The following is an 18,527-nucleotide window of genomic DNA, read 5'->3' on the forward strand; positions in this document are numbered from 1 at the left end:
ATATACCTAGCAATTTAAAGATTTTGATAGAAAATGAGAGTTCCTGCTGTCCATTGGCATTGTGGTAAAAGCTAGGTTGGAGCAGCTACTACTACTAAACCAGAGCACCATGTTTCTTATTATCCATTTGAAGATGTGGACTTATACTGACTAGCTGGTAATTGAATCTGAAAAGGTTTACATTAGTTATTTCATATAATGACCTATACTGAAAAACCCAGGCTACCGACTATTTTCCTTGTGACTAGCTATTCAAAGCAATAAACCAGTTAGTTGAGTCTGTTGTGAGGGGCTTCAGCTTACTCTTTTAAATACAAATTGGTGGTACAAAGCTCTTCACGTATTTGAAAATCAGTATTTCAGTTGATTATAATAGAAACAAATGCATTCCCCCACAAAAAAGTGTTTTTATATTTAAAAAGTGTTCCTATTTTTGAATTTATACACATAATTCTGATTATTTGGTAAGGTTAATGACTGTGGTATAATTTTGACTGTAGTATCATTTTTAAAGGTACTTATAAGGGATATTGGCTACTACTCTCCACGTTTTCTAACCCTTTTAAAATCATTATTTGTCATTAGGTAGTTTTGCAAATTCAAGATTAAATAGCCTTTTAATACCTTAATTTCTACTTCAAAATTCATGTCCTAGACTTTTATATCTAGAACTCCATTTTGCTTTTTTGAATCTCCAGGCATCTACCCTTAAACTGCTATGAATGAAAAGAGAACACAAACATCCATTCTGTTATTTGATTTTCATAGATTTATGTGAGTATATCTGTCTACAGAAAGGGTTATCAAAGGTCTTTTCTACCAAATGCTGTCTGTAGCTAACTTATGCAAGATTTCATTAGAGCCTTGGAAAGTAGGAATAAAATCACAATTTCAAATGAAATATTTTCAGATATCTAGGGCTTAAGGAAAAGGAAATTTGTAAAAGTATGCTTTTAAAAATACTTGAAATGCTAAATTTTTCAAGTTAATAGTGATTATGTGTGGCTTGAATGGACTAAAATTTTTACTAGGTCTCGATTATGCATCAAGTCTCAATAGTGTTGTAATTTTGCCCTGGTATATTTCCCAGATCCAGTTAAGGTCAGAAAATGTATTATGACTCACTGTAGATGAAATATACATGCTCTGTTATGTGAAGGATGTCAGGCCCTATTATTTTCTGCTTCACGCCCTAGGATCTTTTGCTACTTAGCACACATTAAGCCTACAGACTATTATGCTGTCACCTAGGACTTCTTCCTAATTAAAATTTCCAGTCATGTAACATAGGTACAGATATGAGTAGAGTAAGGCAATTAAACATCCCTCATTTGAAAGACTAAAAGAGAGCACAGCTGCTTAGAATAACAAAGGTAAAGGGTGCACAAAACAAAGGTCTTTTGATTCAACCAATTCTTCATTTAGACCCTAGCCTCAGAATTTGTATGGGATACAACTCTCGATAAATTACTTTTCTTTCTGATCCTCAGATCCATTGTCAATACAATGTGGATGTTATCAGATGTAATATTCAAAATTTGAACTATCACTTTTGAACCATCAGAACATATGTTGCCTGACCCTTTGTTGCCTGATGTGGGGCTGGAAAAAACATTAACACTTGAGTTGCTGTAACAAAAGGAGGTGTATCTTGGGAAGGTACCAGGGTATCAGAAGCAATGGCAATAGATTGGGGAGAAATGTTTTGAAACAACAGCTATTTAGTCATACAACACTAAGAAATTTGGGGGGAAAAATGTGTATTGGTGCCTAAGAGGTTAATAGTACTTTTTGTGATGATTACATGGGGGTAATGGATAATAGTTCATAGAGATGGAGTGGTTATCAGTATTAAAAATAAAAAGTCAAGTAAAATATAAAAAGAAGGAAAAATGAAGTTTATATATTTGGTAGAAAGTTCCATAATAAATCATTTAAGATAAAACCCCTTTGTATTATAGAGTTTATTTAGTTTACTCCTAAGTGAAAATGAATCAATATTGACATTCAATATATATAAAGATTGTCAAGAATTTTTATTTTGTTACTCTTGAAAGCCAACCAGTTAAACTGCCACCATTTCAGGGAGGCTGACAGAAGACCTGAGATCACTGGGTCAGAGAAAAAAAGATATCATTACTCATGGTTCAGCAAGCAGCTCAAGCACTGGAATATTTCTGTCTGTTCCTCTTGCCCTGAAGTCACCTGGGCAATGCTGATAGGCCCAGATTAAAGTCTGCATGCACAGTAGGTTGCATTACAAAACAATCCTGAATTTAGGCAAATCAAATTTTTAAAAATGAGTAGTAAACTTGACTGTACTTTCCTAAGGAGGCAGACAATATCTCTATCTTCAAAACTGTTTATTATGCAAACATCATTGCAAAGATAGTCAGGAATAGAGAATAATTAGTTTCCTAAGATGGATTAAAAAAGACATTAATGAAGAATTGACCTCTAACAAAAATTCTCAATTTTCTTTAACTTATATTTGCAATATTTTAGATATGTTAAAAAGAGATACTGGTTGCCACAGTACTTCCAGCAATTTTTTAAAATAAAGCCTTTGTTTTATAAGCATTTTAAATTTACAGAAAGATTATGAAACTAAAATAGATTTCCCACATTCCCCATATCTAGTCTCCCCTATTGTTACCATCTAGCACTACTATTATACACTTGTTGGAATTAATGAACCAATATAAATGTATTATTATTAACAAAAGTGTTGCTTAATTCAGATTCCCTTGGTTTTTACCTGAATCTCTTTTCTATCCAATTGCATTGTCATCATGTCTCCTCATAGCTTCTGCCTGTGATAGTTTTTGATGCCCTTGATAGTTTAGAGGAGCATTGATAAGATATTTTGTTGAATGTTCTCCTAGTAGGATGTGTCTAATATTCTCCTCATAATTAGAAGAAAGTCCACAGAAGTAAAATGTTATTTTAATCACTTCAATGTACTGATGAACATCATATCACTTGATTTATCATTCGGGATGTTAACCTTGACCACCTGCCTGTTTGTCAAGATTCTTCAATGTAAAATTACTACTGTATCTCCTTTTCTATATTGTTCTCTTTGGAAGTAATCACTGGGTCCAGACCACATTGATGGAGTGGGAAGTTATGCTTCATCTCCTTTAAGAACAGAATATATGATACAGTATTTGGAATCCTGCATGTGAGATTTGCCCTCATTTACTCATTTGTTTAATCATGTAGTTATATAAGTATAGACTTAGATCTATTTATTTTATACTTAGGGTTATAATTCAGTACTATATTATTTGCTTTGTTGTTCAGATTGCTGTAGTTTTGGCCATTGAGATCTCTTTCAGTTGGTTTCTGCATCCTTTGATGCATTCCCATCAAAATGTGCGTGTGTGTATGGAGAACTTTCTTTTTTTAAAAAAGAGATTTTATTTATTTATTTTTTACTTTTTAAAAGATTTTATTTATTTATTTATTTATTTATTTATTTATTTATTTATTAGAGAGGGGAAGGGAGGGAGAAATAGAGAGTAACATCAATGTGTGGTTGCTTCTCATGTGGCCCCCACTGGGGACCTGGCCTGCAACCCAGGAATGTGCCCTGACTGGGAATCGAACCTGCAATGCTTTGGTTCACAGTCCACACTCAATCCACTGAGCTATGCCAGCCAGGGCTATTTATTTATTTTTAGAGAGAGTAGAAGGAAGGGAGAAAGAGAGGAACATTAATGTGTGGTTGCCCCTTGGCACACCCACCAGGGACCTGGCCTGCAGCCCAGGAATGTGCCCTGACTGGGAATGGAACTAGCAACCCTTTGGTTCGCAGGCCAGCACTCAATCCAGTGAGCCACCAGTCAGGGAAAACTTCCTTATTTTCTGATGCTTCAATTACTGAAGCCTCATCTGTATGTTTCCTGCACCATTCTAGAACTTCTCTAATAAGCCTCCATTGCTTTAGTTGGAAAATAGTAATAGAAACAATATCTGGGCACTAGGTTTGTTCATTAGCAGATGTGCTATTATTATTGAGAATGTTGCTTCTAGCCTATCTCAGCTGATAGTGCAAGACAATATATGTGTGTATACCTACTAATGTATATGCACATATCAATAAATGTTTATATATGTATATATTTCTATTTATATTAAGCAAAACATCAGTTCATATTGAAGGCTACAACTCAAATCCATTAAGCTTGGATTATTCTAGCCTGCAGCATCTGCTTATATTTAACCTTCCACTCCAACCATGAAAAATCTGACTTCCATCACTAACATACATTGACTTGTTGTTCAATTCTGATATAGTATCCCCACCCCACACCACTTTCTACAGTTTAAGTTACCCCATTCAGCCATTGTCAGAAAACGCTAAGTGAAAAAAATCCAGAAATAAACAAATCCTAAATTTTAAATTGCATGCCCTTCTGAGTAGCATGATGAAATTGTGCATTCTGCTTCCTGATGCTGGAGCCTGATGCATCCTTTTCCCAGAGGCTTTGTCAGTTAATCTCTGAGAGGCTATCTCAGGGCTTGTGTTCAAGTTACTCTTATTTAACTTAATAAGGATCCCAAAGTACAAGACTAGTGATGCTGGCAATTTAGATAGGCTGAAGAAAAAAACATGAGCTTCTTTTTTTCCCTCATATATATAAAAGACATTTTATTGATTTTGCTATTATAGTTGTCCCTTTTTCCCTCCTTTATTATTTTCTGCACTGCACACCCTTCCTACCTGCATCCCCCCTTTAGTTCAGGTCCATGGGTCATACATACAAGTTCTTTGGCCCAACTATTTTCTACCTATCATTTATGCTAGTTATTCTCTGTACCTTTTCCCCCTCTCGCACCCACCCACTCCCCTGCCGATAACCCTCCATGTGAGCTCCATTTCTGTGATTCTGTTCCTATTCTAGTTGTTTGCTTAGTCTGTCTTTGTTTTTATTTTAGGTTTGGTTGTTAATAACTGTGAGTTTGTTGTCATTTCACTGTTCATATTTTTATCTTCTTTTTCTTAGATAAGTCCCTTTAACATTTCATGTAATAAGGGCTTGGTGATGATGAACTCCTTTAACTTGACACTATCTGGGAAGCACTTCATCTGTCCTTCCATTCCAAATGATAGCTTTTCTGGATAGAGTAATCTTGGATGCAGATCCTTGCTTTTCATGACTTGGAATACTTCTTTTCAGACCCTACTTACCTGCAAGGTTTCTTTGGAGAAATCAGCTGACAGTCTTATGGGCACTCCTTTGTAGGTAACTATCTCCTTTTCTCTTGCTGCTTTTAAGATTCTCTCCTTACCTTTAATCTTGGCAAATGTAATTATGATGTGCCTTGGTGTGTTCCTCCTTGGGTCCAGCTTCTTTGGGATTCTCTGAGCCTCCTGGACTTTCTGGAAGTCTATTTCTTTTGCCAGATTGGGGAAGTTCTCCTTTATTTGTTCAAATAAGTTTTCCATTTTTTGCTCTTCCTCTTCTCCTTCTGACACCCCTATGATTTGGATGTTGTAACATTTAAAGTTGTCCTAGAGGTTCCTAAGCCTCCTGAATTCTTCATTTTCTTGAATTCTTGTTTCTTAATTCTGTTCTAATTGAGTGTTTCTTTCTTCCTTCTGGTCCACACTGTTGATGTGAGTCCCAGTTTCCTTCCCATCACTATTGGTTCCCTGTACATTTTCCTTCATTTTGCTTAGCATAGCTTTCATTTTTTCCTCTAATTTGCAACCATATTCAACCAATTCTGTGGGCATCCCGATTACCAGTGTTTTGAATTGTGTATCTGATAAATTGGCTATCTCTTCATTGCTTAGTTGTATTTTTTCTAGAGCTTTGATCTGTTCTTTCATTTGGGCCATTTTTTTTGTCTTGATGTTCCTGTTAAGGGGTGGAGCCTTAGGTGTTCACCAGGGCAGGGCAACCCACTTGGCTGCATTGTGAGTCTGTATATGGGGAGGGGCCTGAGGGGAAACAATACCACTTGCTCCACTCTCTGCCAGTTTTCAGTCACTTCCCTGGCTACCCTGAATTGAATTGGGCCCTTCCAGTGCTGACTCCTGGGTAGGTGGGTTTGTGTACATTCAAAGTCCCTATGGGTCTCTCCAGTAAATCTCCTGTGAGTCTGGGAGTTTCTCCCACTGCTGCTGCAACCCCCACAGGTGTTTTCAGTCAGAAGCTTCAGGGCTTTATTTCCCTGAGCTGAAACCCTTGGTTGTTCAGTCTGTCTCACTTCTCAGTTGTTCCTCCTGATTTATATGCACGCGAATGTGGGACTGCCTTGGTCCTCCAGCCGCTGCCTTGCCTTGAATCCTCTCTACCCAGCTGCCCATTTCCGCTCCTCCTATGAAAGCAATGCAAAGAAAGCAATGCAAAGAACAGGTTTGGATGAATGTTTCTTCTTCAACTCCTTGGTTGTCAGACTTCCATACAGTTTGAGTTTCTGTCAGTTCTGACTGTTTATTGTTTTCAAATTTGTTGTTTTTCTTCTTTTAGTTGTGTGAGGAGGCACAGTGTGTCCACCTATGCCCCCATATTGGCCAGAAGTCCACCATGAAGTGCTTCTTCTTAGTAAAAAAGTGTACATTTTTGACTCAATAAGTAAAGAAAAAAATCCTATGCTGAAGTTGCTGAGGTCTAAGGTAAGTATGAATCTCCTACCTATGAAATTATGGAGAAGGAAAAATAACCCCTGCTAGTTTTGCTGTTGCAACTCAGACCACAAAAGCTATGGCCATAGTGGATCATAAGTGCATATTGAATATGGAAAAAGCATTGAATTTGTGAGTGGAAGAAATGAACAAAAAGCTGTTTTCCACTGAGGTGACATGTTGTGCCCAAAAGCATTGAGCCCTCTTTGAGGACTTCAGCAAGGGAATTCCTGAAACAAGTGACCCTTCTAAGATCTTTATTGCCAGTAAGGGATGGTCGCACAGACCCTGAAATAGTTTTGGCATTTTGCCATCTCACATCAACATCATAAGAAGATCATGAGTACAGTACAAGATATTTTGAGAGACAAAGAGACTACATTCATATAATTCATATAACCTTTATTACAGTATATTGTTATGATTCATTATTCTATTTTGTTAACATTGTTGATCTTTACTGTGCCTAATTTATAAATTAAAGTTTATCATAGGTATGTATATATAGGAAAAATGTAGTATTTATTATAAGAGTTTGATATTATACTATCAGTGGTTTCAGGCTTCCACAGGTCTTGGAACCTATTTACTTTAGATAAGGGGGGAAATACTGTGGTCATGTAGAGCAGTAACAGAATAATTTACACATGCTACTATAAAAAAACAACTTTAACAGCTAAGCATACCATGCTTAGTATAGCTGCTTTTGCCTTTCATCTTATAGTCTTCACTGATTTCCAAACTTATTTTGGCTAGTGCCCTTTCCCCCACCATGTTCAGTGATGTTTTTTCTCCACCAATTTATAATACAGTTAATATTGCTTGTTACATTCTTATTTCATTGTGGGATCTCCTGACATCATCAATACATTTTTTAAATTGCAGATATTAAGGTTCACTCTTGTGCTGGAAACTTTATGGTTTTTGACAAATGCATAGTGTTGCATGTTCAGTGTTACAGTTTCATAAAAATAGTTTTACTACCCTAAAATAATGTGTGTTTCACCTATTTAATTTCTCTCTCATTTAGGTTAAAGTATTTTAATTTTTCTTGAAATTTGTTTTTTGACTCATATGTTATTTAAGAGTATATAGATTAATCTTAAAATATTTTTGGATTTTTCAAACTATCTTTCTGTTATTAATGTCTGGTTTAATCTCACTATGATCTAAGAACATGTTTTGTAGGATTTCTAATATTTTAAATTTGTTTAAATGTATTTTATGATATGCAATGTGACCTGTCTTTGTGAGAAAATCATATGAGTTTGAGAAGAACTTACATTCTTCTGTTGTTGATTGGGGTATCATACAAATCTCTTTATTTATCTAGATCAGAGTTTTGACCTATACCATTTTGCTTCTGCCTGAAGCACTTCTTTTAATATTTTGCAGGGATAGTCTGATGGTAAAATCTCAGTTTGGGCTTGTAAGAGAAAGTATTTTTCCTTCAGTTTTTAGAATAATTTTGGGGGGTATAGAATTTTAGGTTGGTGAGATTTGTTTCTTTTAATTGAAATATTTCAGTCCTTTTTCTTCTTCCTTGCATGGTTTCTGGCTAGAAATTCACTGTAATTGTTATCCTTATTCCTCTCTAGATAAGGATTTTTTTCTTTCCCTTGGAATTTTTTCAATAATTTTTCTATGTCTTTTGTTTTCTACACTTTGAGTATGATAACTCTTGTGTAATATTTGTGGTATTTATCCTGCTAGATTATCTCTGAGGTTTCTGAATTTGTGCTTATGTGTCTGCCCTTAATTTTGAAAAGTTCTCTGTCATTGCTACTTCAAATAGTTCTGCTCCATTCTTATTTCTTTGGATTACATGTATGTAACACCATTTGAAATTGCCCTTTGGTTCTTAAATATACTATTATGTTTTGTTCATTCCTAATATTGTTGCTCATTATATTTGTTTCTAAAGTTTCTAAAGCTCATTGAATTTTCTTTGTGTCTATTTCACAGATGTGTCCATCCAAAGCATCCTTTATTCAGTATTTTTTTACTTTAAACATTTCCTTTTATTAAAATGCCCATTTTTTCTTTCATTACTACCTATTTTAATATATCTTCTATTTTTTAACTTAGATACCAGTATATTAACCATAGTTATTTAAAACTTCCTGATAATTTTATCATCTGTATCATATCTGAGTCTGTTTAGGATACTGTTTTATCTCCTTAGACAGTTTTTTCCTTATATTTTGCATGTGTTGCAATTTTTGTTATTGTTGTTGAAAGCTGAACATTTTGTATTGGGTATTTGGGACTGAGTCAAATAGGTTACAAGTGCAAGGATTTGCTTCCTTGTACTTATAGCCTATTTAAGTGCAGGGAGATAAATCCTTGGTTAGGAGTTGGTGGCATTTGATATTTACTGTACTGTAGGTGCCACAGGGAGCAATTCTTCTAGCGTCTTTTCTTTTCCTTCCTTGTCTTCTCCAAGCCCTCCTCTTCAGATAGCTTGCATTTTGAAGTATTTTTTGTTTGTTTGTTTTTTCCTGGTGAATCTACTGTTGTCATGCTGGAGCCTTGTTTATGTGGTGGTTACATGTGAAGAGAAATTTTGTATACTCTTCTGATAAAATCACTAGCTTTTAGTGGGTTTTATCTCTGTGCTGTGACCTATACAAGTATTTCTCCACCATAAAAGAAACCTTCACATCCTATAAGGGGAGACTCCTGAAAAGAAATGTCCAGCAAGACTGCATAAAAGCAGTTCCTCTAGCCAAAGGAATTTTATAAAGTAAAAAGCATTTTTATATTTTCTATAAAGAATAAAAAGTAATTAACTCTCTTAAATGTACACTTTTGTAAAGAATAAAAGTGAGAAAGACTGAGTCTTAGTAGAGAAATTGTGAGTTTGTCAGGCTGGTTTTAATTGTTGACTTTGGTTTTCCAGTTCAGTCAGATACTTTTCACCAAAACTTGACACTTATTTGGATCTGCTCAACCTGAGTTCTTTTTATTTTTTTGTCATATCTGAATCTTTGTGACTCACAATTTCCCCATTGCTAACAACTGTTGAAAATTCCCACTACAATTGTATGTTTATCTATGTGCTTCTAATTTTTGAAACAGTAATTAAATTCATACACACTTAGGATTACTACATTATTTTGGTGAATGGATTCTTTATCATTTTGAAATGGCCCTTGTTATCCTCAGTAATATTCCTTGTAGTGAGGGTTACATTTTTTTACATTCATTCAACTATTTAATCTTATGATTTTTGTCTACATGGAATACATTTTCCATCATTTACTTTACATTACTTTGTCTTTTTATTTAAAGTAATTTTTATGGCCGGTATACTGTAGCATCTTTCTTTTTTATCTGGCCTAAAAATATCATGCATTTATTTATGTAGACTATTTGTATTGATGTAATCATGAATATGTGTATGTTTTTGTAAATCTATCTTTATGCTACTTCCCCTTAACTTTTTAAAAAAATAACATGACTTTCATATAACAAAAGTAATCATTTAAAGTGAGGAATTCAGGGCATTTAGTGGATTCACAATGTTGTACAACCACTATCTCTATCTAGTTTTAAAACATTATATCACTCCGAAAGGAAATTTCATGCCCATCAAGCAATTGCTCCCAATCTTGCAAACCTCTTCCCTAGCTTTTGTCAACCACAAATCTGTGTCTGTCTCAGGGCATTTACTTATTCTGAATAGTCCAAATAAATGAACTCATTAATATGTGACCTTTAGTGTTTGTTTTCACTGACGTACCACAGTGGTTTTTATTCTTTTCTTTTTTTTTTTTCTTTTTGTTTTTCATTTTTCCTTGGAGTTGATTTCTAGTTTCAGACTTATATAGTCTGAGAAAATGCTTTCAATTTTCCTGAGTTTATTGATGCTTGTTTTGTGTCCTATCATGTGGTCTATCTTTGAAACTCTTCCATGTGCATTGGAAAAAAATGTGGATTTTCCTTCTTTGGGATGAAAGTTTCTATATGTATATCAGCTAAGTTCATTTGATCTAGGACATTGTTGAATGCTGCAATATTTGTTGATATTTTGTTTGGAAGATCTATCCATTTTTGACAGTGGGGTGTTAAAACCCCCTACTATAATTGTGTTTCTGCCAATATCTTTCTTGAAGTCCTTCAAGATTTTCTTTATTTATTTGGTTGCTCCTATTTTGGGTGCCAATATACTTACAATGTTTATGTCTTCTTGATGGATTCTTCCCTTGAGTATTATGAAGTAACCTTCTGGGTCTCTCTTTATGGCCCTTTTTTTTGAAGTCTATTTTGTCTTATACGAGTATCAGACAAAAAACCTACCCAGGCTTTTTTTCCCTGTCCATTTGCTTGGAAAATTTGTTTACAGCCTTTTATTCTGTCTGTGTAGGTCTTTTATTCTGAGGTGGGTCTCCTGTAGGCAGTGTATGTGTGGGTTAAGCTTTCTTATCCATTCAGCTACTCTATGTCTTGATTGGAGCATTTAATCCATTTATGTTTAAGGTTATTATTGATAAGTACTTGTTCATTGCCATTTTTTTTGTACCTGTGTTCCTCTCTCTCTCTCACTCTTTTTTTTTTTTTTTTTCCTTAAATCCAGCCCTTCAGCATCTGTTGCAGAGCTGGTTTGGAGGATTGGAGGAGGTGTATTCTTTGAGGCTTTTTATGTTCAGGAACTCCTTATTTGGCCTTCTATTTTAGTTGAGAGCCTTGCCGGATAAAGCAGTCTTGGTTGCAGGCCTTTGTTTTTCATTACTTGGAATATTTCTTGCTATTCTTTTTTGGGGTGGAGCATTTCCATTGAGAAGTCAGCTGCTAGCCTTATCCGACTCCCTTGTATGTTACTTCCTGTTTCTCCCTGGCTGTCTTTAAGATTCACTCTTTGTCTTGGAATTTTGCCATTTTAATTATAACGTGTCTTGAGGTGGGCCTCTTTGGGTTCCTCTTGGTTGGGACTCTCTGTGCTTCCTGCATTTGTGTGACTTTTTCTCTCATCAAATTAGGGAAGTTTTTCATCATTGCTTTTTCAAACAGGTTTTCTACCCCTTGCTCATCTTCTCCTTCTGGTATCTCTATTATACAGATATTATATTTCATGTTGTCCTGCATTTCCCTTTACCCCTCTTTGTTCTTTCTGAGTTTCTTTTCCTTTTCCTGCTCTTTCTGGTGTTTTTTTTCTAGCTTGTCTTCCAGGTTGCTGATTCGATTCTCTGCTTCATCCAGCCTGATTATAATTCCCTCTAGTGTGTTTTTTATTTCTGAGAGTTTATTATTCATTTCTTCATGGTTTTTGTTTATAGTTTCTATTTCCTTTTTCATACTATTGTGTTGGGAACCACCCTACCTGGTTTCAGAAGCTGTAATTCCCTGTGGCTACGGCTGAGTAAAGGACCTTGGGATAATAAGCCACTAAGGAGACAAAGCTTATCTTCCTGGTAGGGGTGCTGCCTCTTCCCTGTTTTACTTCACCCTGCTTGGTCCCAGGAGGATAACTGGTTAGCCAGTGATGGGTAAAATTCCTCAAGGTAGGGATAACCTAAAACTGGCACGGTCATGAAGGGGCCCTCAGGGAAAGCCTTGGGAGGCTATAGAGAAAGGGGGTGATGAACTCTCACCCCTCAGCTTTGACATAGCCTGAGTCCTCATTCTGTCTGCAAAAAGTCTTCTAATCTCTTGGCTGCCTTACTTCCCCTGCCCTGCTTAAGCCTGAAACAATGACAGAGGGCGGTGTGGCCCTATGAAAAAAATAGGTGATTCCCTGGAATGATCAGGCCTAAGAAAGAATGTATAAAATCCTGTGAAACCTGCTTTGCTAATACCCTCATTCAATGAGAAGGGCCCAAGCATGAAATGAGTTTGTTTCCCAAAGTTTTATAGCCCTTAGCTATCTGATCTTGACTCAGAATAAGCCCTGATAGTTCTTTGAATGTTATCTATTATTTGAACATTACTGCCTGAAAATGAGGAATGAAGACTTTCCTTGAGGTAATGCTCCAGAAAAGCAATAAAAGTCTGTCCAGGCAAGATCTGGGGTGCTCTCTCTCTCTCTCAGAGAGTGGCCATGCCATCCCTGTTTCTCCAAGAGATTTATGCAGTCTGTGTGAATGTGTTCATCTCATCCACAACATACAAACCCCACTGGATAGAGTCCTCATCACTGTCATAGTTCTCACTCAGTTCCTTATAGTTGTCTGTGAGTTCCTTGAGCATCTTTATAGTCATTATTTTGAATTCTATATCTGATAGTTTGTTTACCTCCATTTTATTTAGCTCTTTTAGTGGGAAGTCTTCCATTCCTTTTGATTGCAGGTTCTTTTTTTGTCTCCCCATTTTAGGTGACTCTTTTTGTTTGTTTCTGCACTTCCTGATATTGGCTTTGCCAGCTGTCTTTTTAGGGTGAACTTCTATGGTGGGGGTTCTATGGGGTTCAGTGGTATGGTCTCCTTGATCTCATTGTTTGAATGCTTTAGACTTTTCCTTTCTCCTGTTTGTGTGGGCTTTCTTGTACTTGGGTTTTTACCTTTTGGTGGTTCCTTTTCTGGTGGTTTCTCTCCCCCAGCGGGTATGCTGATGTTTGCCACTCCTACCTATTCTTGTATGTGATCAGTGGTAGGGGTTAGGTATGCAGACAACTGTACTTGAACAACAATAAAATATTTGTTTTAAAAAAGACAATGTCTATATTCTACCAATTAATGTGCACAAAGGTAAGGGAGCCTAGATCATTGACCCTGGGTCCTTGAGCTGTGTTCCTAACAGAGTATACCTTCCTTAACTGCTAGTCAATAATGTTTACAGTAAATGATTTCATAACTTCTGTTTAAATAGTTACTACCTATCTTCTTCAAGTTTTAAAAACTTTAAAATTGTAAAGTATTATTCTTTTACTTATCTACCTTTTTTAAGTTTAAAACTAAAAAGTTTAGGAAGAAGAAGATTTTTCTTAAAACTGTTTGACATGAATAACTGTGAAAGGAAGTGATGAACTATCATTTTTATTTCATCATTTTGAGACTGTTTAGAAGCCTAGCTCTCTGATTATATAACCTCAGATTTGAATCCAGGCTCTGATATGGTCTTATTAGCTATGTGACTTTAGGCAAGTGATAAAATTACATGAAGTCTCAATTTAGTTTTGTTTCAAATATGCATAAAATACACCTAGGTAATAAGGTTGTAAGAATTAAATTAAGCAATATGTGCCTTAGTTCAGTGCCTAGAACAAATTGGACCTTAGAACATGATAATTATTGTTACTTTTAATGTTAATTTTTATTCAGCAACTCAGATTATGGCATTCCATTAGTTAATATTAAGTTAAATGTCCATATTAGCCATCAAAGTCACATTGGACAAAATTGTATTAAAGCACAAAATCCCTGTCATTATATATGTAGACATAGCTACATTTTTAGTGCAATATGAGGTGAATAATTATTAATATCCAATTAATCACATTGTAAATAAATGGTCAAAATAATCTCTAAATCTCAACCAGTGGGTACTGATATATGAACAGAATTTGGAACATAACATGTATCTTCCATTTATCTGACTGAGTCTGAATATACATGGTTCCATAAATTTGCAGAGAATTTAGTTCTCATGACCTGAGAGATAGAACTTGGAATCAGGCCATGTGTGTTGTCTAACATGAAATCATGTTTCAGCCCATAATTAAAACTTGAGAGCTATATGAATTAACATTAAAAAGAGGCTTGAACATTCCATATCTGAAGGTTTCATATTGCGTTGTATATTTGTTTTCTAGGGCTGCCATAACAAAGACTACAGACTGGATGGCTTAAACAACAACAATTTCCTTTCTCACAATTCTTGAAATTTGAAGTCTAAATTCAAAGTGTCAGCAGTGTTGTTTTTTCTGAGGCCTCTCTTCCTGTCTACAGATGGCCATTTTCTCCTTGTGTGTTCACATGGTGTCCCCTCTATACATTTCTGCAACCTGATCTCATCTTCTTATAAGGACATCATCCGTATTGCATTAGGGTCCACCCTACTATCACACTTTATTATCTATTTAAAGATCCTATCTCCAAGTATAGTCATATTCTGAAATAATAGGTGTTAGGATTTCAACATATGGATTTTGTAAGGGAACATGATTCAGCCCATAACTTGGGGGTGTTAGATTGTGAAATAGTGGATACAGAACAGATCATCCTAACTCTATTTGTTCAGAGCTTTGGTCCATAAAGTAAATTTTAAATCATATACTATTAATGATTCTAATGGTTTTATTATTGTAAAAAACATAAGGCAGTTGTGCTGTAATAGTTGATGAATTTCTTTTGAAAGCATTTAATAGCTTATTTTAAGAAGTATCTGCATAGTTTAATTTTTAAATTAATGCTTTATTGCTTTGAGAATATCCTATTCTCTCAGCACAGTCACAAAATGTATAACAAAACCAAAAGTATGGCTTAGGTAGTTAAAAACACCTATTTGAAATTTATGCAAAACTGAGAACCATTGAAAATCTTGTCAATGTATTTATAGAACTCAATTGAACTATCATTTATTCTTTTAAAGAGTAAAGGTTAATTTTTTCTTAAAAACTGAATCCCTAACTACAGGCTTTCTTCTATCATATATTTTGTTTAACTATTTTTTCATTTTCATTGCATCTCTGAAAATGTGATTTCATTAAATTCTTATTTATCATAACTATTATCACCTGTGTACTCATTGAGTTATTTTTAGTAGATAATAGTATTTATTATAATTGGTTGTGTGCCAGTTTGTATATACACATCATATGAGGAAGTCCGTGAAAGCATAATATTTATTTTTCTTGTCTAATGTGCCATAGAGTTTTAACGATTGCCATGCTGGGGAAAAAAAAGAGTAATGTTTGATGAGGCACAGGCAACTGTTCCCTAGAGACTCACACAGAACACCATATAACTTCCAGGGAAGCATTTGAATAGTAGTGAAATTTTCTTTAATGTCTACATAGCTCTAATATATAATAGGTAAAGCTAGCAAAATGTATACCTGTATTTCAGAGTCATTTTAAAATTTTTTCCTAGAAGCCACTTCCCTCTAGTATGTCTTCATTATGCATAATTATGTATATATATTTATTGTACAAGTATATTTGGCCTTATAAGTGTTCACATTAGCTAGTTATGTAACATGGCTTGCAATTTTGTCCTTGGATAAAAATTTCCAGTGGTTTATGTTGTTGTTACTAGATAAATTAGAAAATCTTAGAAAATCAATTAGTGAGACTGAAATGGGAACGGTTGGATTCATTCTAAAACCTGCCTTTTGATGTTTACCTTAAAGCATGCATCTGTATGTTTGCCTGATTTACATTGAGCAACACCTAAGTGCAAATAGTTATCATACACCAAAGTACACAGGACTATACACAATTGCTTTTCTGTTTCTTCAATTGCAACTGCAACTGCATAGATTCCAATCTTGACAGGTAGCATAATTAGAAAATTCTCTTTGTCTTATTAAATGTGACTCTTCTCAATAGACTTCACTTTCATTGCCAGCAAAGAACAGAAAATATACTTCAAATCTAAAATGGGAAATCAAGGGGGACTGTTTTATTTTTATCTGTCTTTGTGCAAGCGACATTATTATCAAAGGATATTGGTAATGCTGAAAATGTACTTTGGGGATTTAAATCACACATTAGCCTGGAAAGCAAAAAGGGCTGTAGGGCCTATGCAATATATTTTCTCATTAATCTGATTGAAAGATTATCCTTCCTATAGCGATGGAAAGTCTAATACTCATATATCCATCTTCTCTGATAGTGAAATTCAGCTTTGTGCAAAGTCATTGTCTCTTGTGTTGGGAGTCTGACGCCGCTCTCTGCATAAGCCCATCTGTATTAAAATAAATTCAGAGCAGGCCGCCATTTCATGCACACATTTTGATTATTTCATAAGCTGCTGTGGAAAATGAGAGTATCAGCAAGTCATGCAGTTTCCTGGTAATGTAATGCTGTCATTATCTCAGTGGTCACGTGAAAAAGTTTAGCTCTACCATCTTTAACAATTGTTCAGTGAGTCTAAACAGGGCATTTCAATGAAATGCAAATGTGAATGAGCCATTATTGTAATCACAACCCCAGCTCGAAATTATCTTATAGGGACGGATACACTCTCTCTCTAACCTGACATTTGTAAGGCATCACGAGCTGGGCATTTATGCTCTGGCCACTCACCCTGCTTCTTTTCTCCACATCCCACCCACCCCTCAACCCAGGTTCAGAATGAAGAAAGGTATTATGATCAGAGGCTGCATGCATTAGTAACTGAAGACACTCCTAATGATTTCACACAAGCAAAGAGGCACATTATTGGTGATGAAAATTAAGTAGAAACAAAACAAGACAGATTTCTAGGTTGTCTGGCTATGGTCAGTGCCTCTGCAAAAGATTAGCCCCTCTACACAAACAAGCCCCATCCACAAAAACCCAAAAAGCAAAAGCCCAACCACTGATAGGGTTTTCCATATAAGAGACTCACTGAGAATTTTGTATGACCTTACCTTACAGGAAACATGCAGTACTTTGTAATTTTAAGTTTTAATGAAATTACAGTAAAGGCCTTCAACTGAATAATTTCTATTCAGAGCACTTTGAGTGCTGATGCCATGAATAGTCTAGATGGCTCCAGCCATAACTGTCACACAGACAATATTTTTTTATGCTTCCAGACACAAAGATGTTGTGTAGATAACCAAAAGAAATAAGCTGCCACCATTGCTAATCTGCAGCTTTGAGATACTATAGCGTTTGCATGGTTAATAGAAAGTAAAATCACCTACCAGTGTAACAGAGAAGACGTTTTAAAAGTGAACAGGATCTGGAAGAATTAAGGCTTTCATATTTATTTGTAATCCATATGCACCATGGATCAAATCATTCACATCCTGTTTTATATGTTTATATATGACAATTGGAAATGCAAAGTGAGCTGTAGACTTTTTATTCCCCCAGGACATTTTTGCTAATGTAGTAAAATGAAAATTTAAGGAGTATTTGGCCTTAGTGTTCCCTTCAGAGGTTGACTTTGGAAATCTTAAGTTTGTTCTTATGGCTGGATTTGTAATATGTGTAGCAGATTAGAGTGTATTCAGGTGCACCACATTCAGAGTAGTATAAAAATGCTGTCTGTATTTTTCTCAACCAGTAAATATTGTTTGCAGGCTTTTTACATGGATAAAATTGAATTTTACATTCCCATTGCATAATGTGACTTATCAACTATGTTTTGTATGTGAGAGCCTAGAGTTTTGTGAACACAAATCATAATCAAAGTTTGATGAACATCTTCTATAAAACTAGGACACTAGATCTATAAAAAGAACATAATTAGTTTTATATCTAGAAGTACATTTGGGGGTAAAATGCATCATTTTATCTCACAATGGAATGTATCTTTACTGGTAAGAAAAATAGTATACCTTGATACTTGTTCATGAGAAAAATATGATTAAAATAAATTTTGAAATACCAAAGGTATTTATTCTTACTTAATTTAAATGGTTGTTTTTTATAATCACTATGGACATCTCAAATCAGAAATCCTTCATTTGAGAATATAGACTGGCATTCAAGACTGAGAGAAACAGAGAAAAAAATAATGATAAACCAATGTCAGGAGAATTGAACTCTACAATAAAACCATTTTCTAATTATTTGCTCTAATAATGTTATAGCTTTCCAGGGAAAAGTAAAATTCTGCTTGAAAATATAGAGCAAGATACACAATTGTTTTAATCGAACACAAAAGCTATCAATACTAATCTACCAATTTGTGCCCCAAAATGCAATCATATTCTTGTGACAAAAACACAATGCGTTCAGGAAGCTATTAAATGCACAGCAGTATTTGAAATCGAACCACAGTGATCTGTTGTT

This window comes from Phyllostomus discolor, chromosome 7, assembly GCF_004126475.2.
Source record: "Phyllostomus discolor isolate MPI-MPIP mPhyDis1 chromosome 7, mPhyDis1.pri.v3, whole genome shotgun sequence".
Taxonomy (NCBI): domain Eukaryota; kingdom Metazoa; phylum Chordata; class Mammalia; order Chiroptera; family Phyllostomidae; genus Phyllostomus; species Phyllostomus discolor.